General features: G+C 47.1%; 1 pseudogene; it reads left to right on the top strand.

The window, feature by feature from the left end:
• Window positions 1-731: 731 nt before the first annotated feature.
• LOC110309616 lies at window positions 732-11,538 on the top strand (annotated as a pseudogene).
• The last annotated feature ends 15 nt before the right edge of the window (window positions 11,539-11,553 follow it).

Raw genomic sequence — 11,553 nt, forward strand, 5'->3', positions numbered from 1 at the left:
ACGCCCTCATTGCTCTGCCTCAGGGTATGAAAGACACACACACACACACACACACACACACACACCCTTACAATGGTGTGGGTAGACCTGTCCTCCTTCAGCATGCAGTTCCTCTGTCATCTCCACTTGACTGGTGCAGACTGAGCTAGAGATAACACAGTCTGGAAGGTCCCTGAGGTCTCTTTGCTCCGTAAATGCCAGATTCATCCAAGGCTACTGTGATGAGGTATTAGTGAGACACTAACTACCCTTTGCCCAGTACTAAACCTCATGTATACTGTCATGCACAAGATCTTTACCATTGCTTGGGAAAATTCTGTCCCCTACTTTTCTCACAGGTCCTGGAGGAGACTTAGGTTGTTTTTGTTCCTTGGCCATCTTACCGTAGCCTGTGCATGCAGACAGGCATCGCGACGCTGGCTCTCTGCCCAGTCCTGCTTTTGTGTTTCTTTGATCTCATTGTTCAGAGGGTCTCAGAGAAGCCCCAAGAGCCATGCCTTTGCATGTTTAAGCTATTGATGCCCTGTAAGAAGTGTATTAAAGGTCCATCTTGAACAAATTTGGGTCAATAGGTGGCAGTAGTCGCTGAGTCCTGAGGCCCCGGCACCCCCTAAACACAAGCAAATGTGATAGCCATTATATTTAAGGATGTGATCAAGGAAGTCCCATTAAAATAAAAATGGAGATCGGTCCCTTTCAGTGGGATCCAGGAAATGCCAAAATGTGCTAGATGCCTTCTGTGGAGTACTGGATGTGGACAGATTGAGCTCGGCCAGGGAAGGGCACTGGTAGGAAAGGCCTGGGTTTTGGGACTAGGAGATTTAAGATGTGGGTATTTGGGTTTCTTCCTGCTGGGATAAGGCTGTTACATGAAGACCAGAGTAGAAAGAAGAGAGCAGTATAGGGACAGAGAGAGAGAGAGAGAGAGAGAGACAGAGAGGAGGGCGAGAGGTGGGGGAGCTGTGTGAAGGGACGGAGGAAAGGGTGGGCTGTGGAGGACTGCAGTTGGAGGGGGAGGGGTGGGCTGCTGCAGTATGGAATCTGTCTAATGGGGGAGGGGAGGGGAAGATATTGGTCTCTGCTGCAGCTGCATTGGCTCCCCTCCCCCACCCTTCCCAAGGAGCCGGAGCAGTGCTGGCAAATCTGTCTTCATGTATTTATTATTATTAAAAATGTGACGGATCCTTCCTTGCTAGAAGCACAACAAATACTGCTGATCCCGTTCTCCTCCCCCTCCCTCTGCTTTTACATCCTCTCTCTTGCCTCCCTGTTCTCCACCTTGGTCTTTCTGACTGGGGGTGGTGGCTAGGGGGGAACTCTTCCTTCCCTCTTCTCAGCTTGGTGGCTCCCTGGGGCTTTCTAATGGTGGTTGAGTTTCAAGGCAATGCTGTAAGGGGAGGGGGGCAGCTGAGTGAGGGGCCTCCTTTGCCCCAGGGAGGGAGCCGTGTTCTTCACTGTCCAGTGAGGAAAGGGAATTACTTGAAAATACGTATAAAATACTTTGGCCAGCCAGTAAAAGGAGAATCAGATACCTTTTCTTCATACCTGACATCCTGCCCCTTTAGACTTTTCTCTTTTCTACAACCTAGATTCTGAGAAGGAAAACTCAGGATGTGGGAGGGGGGGGGGGAATGCGCGTGGGGGGGGATCAGTTCCCCTCTCCCTGGATCGCCTCACTAAGCCTCTCTCTTCCCAGAAGAGCCTTGCACAATTTATCCTGGCCTGCATGTGGTGCAAAGGTTTGGAGGGCAGAGGCCATAGCTTCTCTCTCCCTACCTGCATCCAGACTCCTATGTCCAGGTAAGGGGCCCCTTTGTTGCTATCTGTAACCCTTCACCATACCTATAGGTGGCGCTGCTGTTGCTCTGCAGGCGAGGCCCTCCCCAGCATCCTCCCCTCCACCCGCCCGCCCCCTCCCAGCCCCCTACTGCCTGATTGTTATTCTACCAACGTCTCCTTTACTGTTCTCTTCCTTAAATTAATTTTGTGGCCCCCCTGCAGTGCCATCTTCCTCCCCTCCCCCCACTCCAACACTCTGTCCTCTCTTTCCATTTGACTGCAGCCTCCCATCTCACTGGCCTAATCTACAATCTACACTCCACCTCACCTCTCTTCTTTCCCTTATCTCCTCTACCCATGGCATCCTACAGATGGCTCTCCTATTGTGAGGGGGCTGTAGATGAGAGCGGTTTAAAAGCGAACAGGGTGAGGACAGCTAAGGGGTCAGCGTCGAAGACTAGGTTTGGAAAATCATTACTCTGCATGAGAAATGGACAGAGATGAGGGAAGACTGGTACCCTTCCGTACATATTCAGTTGCTGAATGGAGATGAGGGAAGATCGGTACCTTTCCATATGTACTAAGTTCCTGGATTTGGGTAATAAAAGTTCAGCTTCCAAAAGGTCCTAAGTATACAGAATTGGGTCCCAAATGCTGGGGAAATAGAAATAGGGAGAATTCAGACACAGGCCAGAGAGATGGCTCAGCTGGAAAGGTTGCCATGCAACCCTGAGAGCCTGAGCTTGATCCCTGGAACCCACTTTCAGGTAGGACAGGCCTGACTACACAGTTGTCCTCTGACAGTCACACGCGTGCTGGGGCATGTGCACATCTCTCCACACACATCATACACAAATTAATAAGAAATATGCTGGGCAGTGGTGATACATGCCTTTAGTCCCAGCACTTGTGGGGCAGAGGCAGTCTGGTCTGCAGAGTGAATTCTAGGATAACCAAGGCTACACATAGAAACCTTGTCTCGAAAAACCAATAGATAGATAGATAGATAGATAGATAGATAGATAGATAGATAGATAGATAGATAGATAGTATTTATTTTGGTTTTTTGAGACAGGGTCTCTCTGTTTAGCCCTGGCTGTCCTGGAACTCACTTTGTAGACCAGGCTGGCCTTGAACTCAGAAATCCGCCTGCCTCTGCCTCCTGAGTACTGGGATCAAAGGCGTGCACCACCACGCCCAGCCAGAAGTAATGTTTTTAAAAGAATTCAGTAAGGGCCCCATTCTTTTTTTTTTTTTTTTTTTATCCATTCTATAAGACTATAAGACTGGAGAAATACTAGGCTCTAAACCCTTCGTGGCCTCGGGAACATCCTGTTCCTGAGCTTTGGAGTCCTCAGAAGGCACTTGCTAGGGAAGCAATGGCAACCCGAGTGGTCTCCGCCCAGGACAATTCTGTCTGAACGACCTTGGCCCAGTCCTGCGCCCCATTTTCTATCCCAAGTCTCTCCTTTGTCTCGGTGGAATTTCTGTGCCTCCCCCTTCAGCCCATGGCTCTCTTTGTTCTGCCTTTCCAGGGTACACCCTAAACTCATCAGACCATTAATTTGGCTCTACCTTGTCTTCTTTCCTGGAGAACCGTCTCTGTGTGGCCAGGACCCTAGACGCCTCAGCTCATGCTGAGCAGCTAGTGCTGGTTATAAAGTTATCCAGTTTCCAAGATGGCCAATTTTCTTCTTATCAGATCTCCATTGTGAATTGCCAGCATCCCAGGCACTCCCCGGACAGTAATGTCTTTGTGTAAGCCCTAGAGATTGTCTACAATACAGATGGACCATGTGGCCTTTTTCTGTGACAGCGACAGATCTTTCTTAGTTGGGTGGCAGCTCTGGAGTGACTGGCTTTCATTCTCAGATGTGTGAGCCAAAGCTAGCCGCCAAACTAAGGAAGGCAGTGAGCCAAAGCCCTGGAGGGAGAATCAGGAGAAGCCTCTGTAGGAGGAGTGGGGGCTGGAGCACCATGGGCTTTGCTGTCTTACTTGAGCCTTGGAGGTTCTGGGCTCTTCTTCCTTCCTGCCAAGCCTGCCTTCCTTTAGTATAAGACGGGTAGAGGCCTTCCTCAGCTGCCTGGAGTTCTGTTCTACGTTGGGCATGAGTTAGCACAGTGGTCTCATGTAACAGAGATCCCTTGTAAGATCTGTCTTCTCTGCTTTTTTTTTTTTTTTTTTTTTGTCACCCTGGCAGGCCTACTTTGCTAAGTAGACCAAGTTGTCTGCCTCTGAGTGCTGGAATTAAAGGCATGCACCCCCACATCAGGCAAGGGCTTTCTCTTAAAGCAATGATCGATAACTTTATTTATTTATTTATTTATTTATTTATTTATTTAGGTTTTTTTCGAGTCAGGGCTTCTCTGTATTGCCCTGGCTGTCCTGGAACTCACTTTGAAGACCAGGATGGCCTTGAACCCAGAAATCCACCTGCCTCTGCCTCCCAAGTGCTGGGATTAAAGGCGTGCGCCACCATGCCCGGCTTGGTAACGTTTTCGTTGCAGTGAATGATAGAGACTTTGCAACTTTAAAACATTCTGGAATAATCCTTTCAGTTTCGATTACTTCTCCAGGTGCTTTAGGCCTGGGAGCTAAAGCTGAATGAGATTTGTTTTCTGCCCTTCATACATAGGCCGTACAGCCGAGCTGAGCCTTGTACTTAGTCTTCTCATATCGCATTTTCCTTTACTCCTCACAAACAAATATGGCCATTTCATCCCTGGGTCACGGAAAGCCTTGAAACATGGTCAGGATGTGAGTGTGTGTGTGTCTCCATGTGCTAACCTAACTTTTATAGAATGCACCACTCTGGCCATGTTAGTAAACACTCCTGGGGCTGGAGAGATGGTTCAGTGGTTAAGAGCACTGACTGCTCTTCCGAAGGCCCTGAGTTCAAATCCCAGCAACCGTGTGATAGCTCACAACCATTCATAATGAAATCTGATACCTTCTTCTGGGGTGCCTGAAGACAGCTACAGTCTACTTAAATATAGTAAGTAAATAAAATCTTAAAAAACAAAACAAAACACTCTTAAGCTTTTAATAACTGGTAATAACTATTTAAAATCTAGCATAGAGTATAAGCTTAGAAAACATTGCTGTGTTTCTACTTCGGCTGAGCCTGTGGTGGCTTGCTGGCTCCGGAGAACAGAAAGCAGCTCTGAGTAGCTCTGAGTTCCTTCCACCTTTGCTTCCAATTTTGATTCCCTCACTGCTGGCTCTCATAGGAAGCCCTGGGTGGTAAAGAGATAAATCAGGCCGGGAGTGGTGGCTCATGCCTTTAATCCCAGCGGAGGCAGAGGCAGGCGGATTTCTGAGTTCGAGGCCAGCCTGGTCTACAAAATGAGTTCCAGGACAGCCAGGGCTATACAGAGAAACCCTGTCTCAAACAAACAAACAAACAAACAAAAACCAAAAAGCAAAAAAACAAATAAATGCCCCTCCCTTAGTTCTTCCTGCCACGAGGGGCTGTCTGCATCCCTCCCGTTCTGTCTCTCTTCCAGCCCAAAGCAGCAGCGGGACCGAATGAGTCCGTGGAGACCCTGCCAGCCACGCTCCCCACTTTTGCCCTTCCCTGCTGGCTGTATATGTAGGTGGGGGCAGTAAACGAGGGCGACAGCATGGTGCCCACCAACCCAGAGCCTCGCGCAGTGCCTTCTGTTTCGAAGTAGGACCCGTCTCTCTCTACCCTCCTCCTCTTCCACTCTTCCTCTCCCATTTTAAATTAGCTGCTGAATTAATTAAATCCCGTTCGCTGATTAACATTCCTACGGGAAAGAATACAATGGGGATACTAAAGCAAGACTTCCTGTCCAGTCAGGCAAAGCGATTCAGAGATGAGAAGACTGGGATGGGGGATAAAGGGCAGACCAGGAAACCAATTTAAGACTGGAATGAAACCTGGGATGTATGAAAAGACAGGAGAATTCACGGGCCGAGTTAGAAAGGGGAAAAAAAGCATTGTTAACACCGGAGAAGTGGGAGTCTCTGGAGCCTCCCCAGGATAAGAGGTAGAAGCTGTGTCTGAGCGCTCACACTCCGGACAGCCTGGGGCAAACGGTCCGGAGGCTGTTAGCTTGCTGCTTGACTATCTGCTAAAGAACTGAGTTTAGTTTTCAGAGGACTGCTTTAGGCCGGAAATAAGGGTGGCATTCCTCTTTGCAAGGTAGTGGGATACTACACTGGAAGTAATCGAGAGCAAGGCTTATTCGTCCCAAAAGATGAACAGCATCTTGAGGGCAGGGGCGTTGGTGCCAAGAAGACACAACCACTGGTCCCCTAGAGGCAAAGGCTAATTTAGTTCGGCAATCTGGGCTCTACCCTGCTTCATTCTTTCTACATCACCTGTTCCTGGTGCCTAGTCTCCTAGGTAGCTGGATTATAGTCCGTGTCGGGCTTATTCCTAGTTTTGTTAGGATTTCTTTTTTTTTTTTTCTTTTCCTTCTGTGATAAATATGTACATCTTTATGTATAAAATTTCCTAAAATGGAGTTTCTGATGTGTGGATTGACTACAGTAGGCTGGCCTCGGGGGCTTCCTAGTCTTTAATTTTGGATAGGTGAAAATCTCAGACACTACAAAAGGAGTGCACCGAAACCTTTTTCCATGTCTTGTCCCTCACTGTTCTCTGTAGAAAATTCCATTCATGCATATACATCTGTGTTTTTATACAAAAAGACTGGCCAATCCCATGTTCCTAAAGTTATAACGCAATCTACAGTGGAGTTGGGGAATGTTGGTATGAGGGATCCGCCTAACCATCACTCAGACATCGGTTCAAGCCAACTGAAAGTCTTTAATAGCCAGCCTGGGACTACGCTGGATGTCCAGGATCCAGTGCGGTACTGAGCCTTTCTCAGGTGAGCTTTTAGGCACAAAATCACATCCTGGGTCGGCACAGCTTAGTTAACAAGAAGAGCTGGCCAGAAGCAGATCTACAGAAGCCAAAGAGCAAGGTCATTACATTTAGAGACCTTCCCAGAACTGTGGACCTTGTTGGGTTAGTCTTTGTTCTTTTTTTTTTTTAAATCTTTTTTTTTTTTAAGATTTATTTATTATTATATGTAAGTACACTGTAGCTGTCTTCAGACACTCCAGAAGAGGGAATCAGATCTCGTTATGGATGGTTGTGAGCCACCATGTGGTTGCTGGGATTTGAACTTCGGACCTTCAGAAGAGCAGTCGGGTGCTCTTACCAACTGAGCCATCTCACCAGCCCCCTAGTCTTTGTTCTTATTTGGCAGGTATTAAGGTCTACATGCTGGTCTCTTGGGTCTGAACGGTGTCTAAATGCCTGAAACATGGCGTCTGTTGTGCTAAGGTCTGGCTGTCTGTCATGATATCTTTCCCCAGATTTGAGAAATATTTGGTTAGATGAGCTCGTAGAATTCTTTCCAGCTCTAACATTTAATGACTAAAATTTACAGAACTGGTAGTGTAGGAAAGACTGAATAGCTAAGCAGAGTGGCAAACGCCTTTAATCCCAGCACTTGGGAGGCAGAGGCAGGTAGATCTCTGAGTTTGAGGCCAGCCTGGTCTACAGAGCAAATTCCAGGATAGCCAGGGCTACACAGAGAAATCCTGTCTTCAAAAACAAAAACAAAAATGAACAAAACAGAATGAGTAAGAAGACTGAGATTAAATTACCATCAAATATAATAAATAGCATGACCTCACAGACTGTAGTTTTTGGAACTGTATGTGTGTGTGCTCAAATCTATAATCCCAGCACCAGGAGGCAGAGAAGAAGACTGCTGTGAGCCTGAGGCCAGTTTAGGCAACCTGGGAATCCTGAATATACTGAGCCATATGGGAGGCCCTGTCTTAGAAATTTAAAAGAAAAGAAACCCAGAAGATTGTAGCCAGAAGGGAGTGTGGCGGGCATTTACACAGGCACAGGCATCAGGTCTGCAGAGCTGAGGAGAGTAACCTGGAAACTCAGCCCCATGTGTGTCTATGTAGTTAGACGCATGGGGCAAATGGCAGGCTGACCTTGAGAGAACTTAGCCCCTCGCTTGCAGATGAAGATGGCAACCACATCCTAGGATGTTAATGAGGAGTAGAAGTGTGTGCAAAGCGTCCCTCAAAGTGAGCCCAGCCTGTGGGATACAGCGTGTACAGCTATCATAGCAAGAAGCCTCATTTTCATGAGCAGGAAGTAAAGCGGCTGGTCCTGAGCCTGAAGCCACAGAGCTTGGGAGACAGATAGCACGGTGTGTGTGTGTGTGTGTGTGTGTGTGTGTGTGTGTGTGTGTGGTGGGGTAATTTTTAATTTTTAGTCCAGTTTCTTTCATTCCTTCATGCCACTTCACAATTCAATTGGCTTTAATTATTTTTTAATTATTTTTAATTACATCTATACATTCTGTGTGGATGTGTGCATACGGGTCAGGTGCTCACAGAGGTGGGAGGTTCACAGAGGCTCACAGAGGACCTGTAATCCTGGTGGTTGTGAATCAGCTGATAAGGGTGCTGGGGATCAAACCCTGGTTGTTTGGAAGAGCAATGACTGCTCCTCTAACTATCAAGCCATCTCTCCAGCACCAGTTGGCTCCACCCCTTCTTATTTTTATTCTATTTTTCATTATTTAAAACAAACAAACAAACAAACAAACAAACCAGTCAGGTGGTAGTGGCACGTGCCTTTAATCCCAGCATTAGGTAAGCAGAGGCAGCTGGATCTCTGTGAGTTCGAGGCCAGCCAAATCTATACAGAGGAATGACTCTGTCTCAAAACAACAACAACAACAAAAACAAACTAGACGTGCCTACAGTTCCAATACTTGGGAGACTGGAGCATGTTGATGATGAAAAAATGCATCCCTTACCTCAAAGGGGTTGAGAGACAGTTTCTTTTTTGAAGCTAAATATATGTGATCATAACCTGGGAGCACAGATTTTAGGTCACCCCAAATCCCATGTTCTGCTTTGGAAGCTAGTAATAGAACAAAGTGATAAATCAAGTCACTTTCCTTCGATGTTGGTGGAGACCTGAGGAAGGCAACCTCTGATGAAAAAAGCCTTAGATGTTATCTGATGACAGTCTTGCTTTGGGGTTGGTGGAAGACGCTGTTCTGTGAAGTTAAGACGTTCCAAAGAGAAGTCAGGCTCTGTCTGTACATCCCAAGTGATTTACCCAGGGGACACAAAGCTGTCAGTCAGTGACAAGGGAAGGCAGTGAATGGCTATCAAGAAGGGGAAAGGTGGCTAGAGATCTTTTCTCTCTGGACTCATGTCATTCTCAGCTCTCCACGGTCACTGAAGCTCCCATCTGTCAATCAGCCTTGTGTCCGAAGGTGCAGCTCATTCCTAGGAACATTCTACAGGCAGGAGAATTTACCTGGAACTCACTTTGTAGACCAGGCTGGCCTCAAACTCAGAAATCCGCCTGCCTCTGCCTCCTGAGTGCTGGGATTAAAGGCGTGCGCCACCACGCCCGGCTTCATCTTTTTATTTTTTTTAATTTTTTTTTTAATTTTTTTTAAGATTTATTTATTTATTATAAGTACACTGTAGCTGTCTTCAGACACTCCAGAAGAGGGCGCCAGATCTCATTACAGATGGTTGTGAGCCACCATGTGGTTGCTGGGATTTGAACTCTGGACCTTCGGAAGAGCAGTCGGGTGCTCTTACCCACTGAGCCATCTCACCAGCCCCATCTTTTTATTTTTAAGATGTATTTATTTTTATGTATGTGTGCACACTGTTGCTGTCTTTAGACACACCAGAAGAGGGCATCAGATCCCATTACACATGATTGTGAGCCACCATGTGGTTGCTGGGAATTGAACTCAGAACCTCTGGAAGAAATGTTAGTGGTCTTAACCACTGAGCCATCTCTCCAACCCTACACTTTACCTTAATGTTTTTAAAGCCAGCTCCATCATTTGGGTGTCAAACCCGCTTCTTTTAGTCACTCTCTTGCCAGGTGGTTCCATTGTCTTCCTGCTGCCTCCAAGCAGAGAACTTCATTCCAATTTTACCTCTTAACATACACAGTTGAGGAAAGCTGTTACCACCGTTTGTGTTTTTTTAAAAAACAAAACAAAAAAAAAATCTGAAATATCAATAGCTAAACCCTGCTGATCAGTTTGCCTCTGCTTCTGTCCTATCTCAATCTGCCCTCCCAACAGCTACTAAATCACCTGCCATTAAACTCCTGCTGAAAATGTTTGTGTTGTGCTCAGTGTAACATTTAAATTTTTTAACTGTCAGCTGCAGGTCTCCAGAGACTAGCTTGTTTCCTTTGACAATAGCAATCAGAATAGTGTCCACCTTTTACTCAGCATTGCCTCTATAACACATATCCTATTGATTCAGCTAGGCAATGGCTCTGGGAAGTAGAGGCTGTTCTACCCATCTTACATATGAGGAAACCGAGGCAAGGAGAGGTTCATAGTGAGACAAACAGCTGGCATTTACACCAGGCTGCTTGGGCCCCAGAATCCACTATTTTATTTTAATTTTTTTCTGAGACACATATCATTGTGTAGCTCAGGCCACTGTAAACACTCAATCTCTTGCTGTAGCCTCTGAAGAGCTGATATTGTGGGCATGTGTCACTTAAGGCAAAATGTACTCTTGTTTTAAAGATTTATTCGGCTCTCTGATCCTCCCTGTTCCAGAGACAGCCCCATCTTCTTGTGCAGTGCCAGCCTTGTCCCGCAGACAAAATGGTGAAGGTCAGTGTGAACGAATTTGGCCGTATTGGGCGCCTGGTTACCAGGGCTGCCATCTGCTCTCCACTTGGAAAGTGGAGATTGTTGCTATCACGACCCCTTCATTGAACTCAACTACATGGTCTACATGTTCCAGTATGACTCCACCCATGGCAAATTCAATGGCACAGTCAAAGCTGAGAATGGGAAGCTTGTCATCAATGGGAAACCCATCAGCATCTTCCAGGAGCGAGACCCTGCTAACATCAAATGGGGTGGTGCTGGTGTTGAGTATGTCCTGGAGTCTACTGGCATCTTCACCATCTTGGAGAAGGCAAGGGCTCACTTGAATGGTGGATCCAAAAGGGTCATCATCTCTGCCCCTTCTGTGGATGCCTCCATGTTTGTGATGGGTGTGAACCACGAGAAGTATGACAACTCACTCAAGATTGTCAGTAATGCATCCTGCACCACCAACTGCTTAGATTCCCTGGCCAAGGTCATCCATGACAACTTTGGCATCATGGAAGGGCTCATGACCACGATTCATGCCATCACTGCCACTCAGAAGACTGTGGATGGCCGCTCTAGAAAGCTGTGGTGTGATGGCCATGGGGCTGCCCAGAACATCTTGCCCAGCACTGCATCCACTAGTGCTGCCAAGGCTGTGGGCAAGGTCATTCCAGAGCTGAACGGCTCAACTGGCATGGCCTTCCATGTTCCTACCCCCAATGTATCCACTGTAGCTCTGACATGCTGCTTGGAGAAACCTGCCAAGTATGATGATATCAAAAAGGTGGTGAAGCAGGCATCTGAGGGCCCACTGAAGGGCATCTTGGGCTACACTGAGGACCAGGTTGTTTCCTGCGACTTCAATAGCAACTCCCACTCTTCCATCTTTGATGCTGGGACTGGCATTGCTCTCAATGACAACTTTGTAAAGCTCATTTCCTGGTATGACAATGAATACAGCTACAGCAACAGGGTGGTGGACCTCATGGCCTACATGGCCTCCAAGGAGTAAGAAACCCTGGACCACCCACCCCAGCAAGGACACCGAGAGCAAGAGAAAGGCCCTCAGTTGCTGAGGGGTCCCTATCCCAACAAGGCCCC

This window comes from Mus caroli, chromosome 14 (genome assembly GCF_900094665.2).
Source record: "Mus caroli chromosome 14, CAROLI_EIJ_v1.1, whole genome shotgun sequence".
Lineage (NCBI taxonomy): Eukaryota > Metazoa > Chordata > Mammalia > Rodentia > Muridae > Mus > Mus caroli.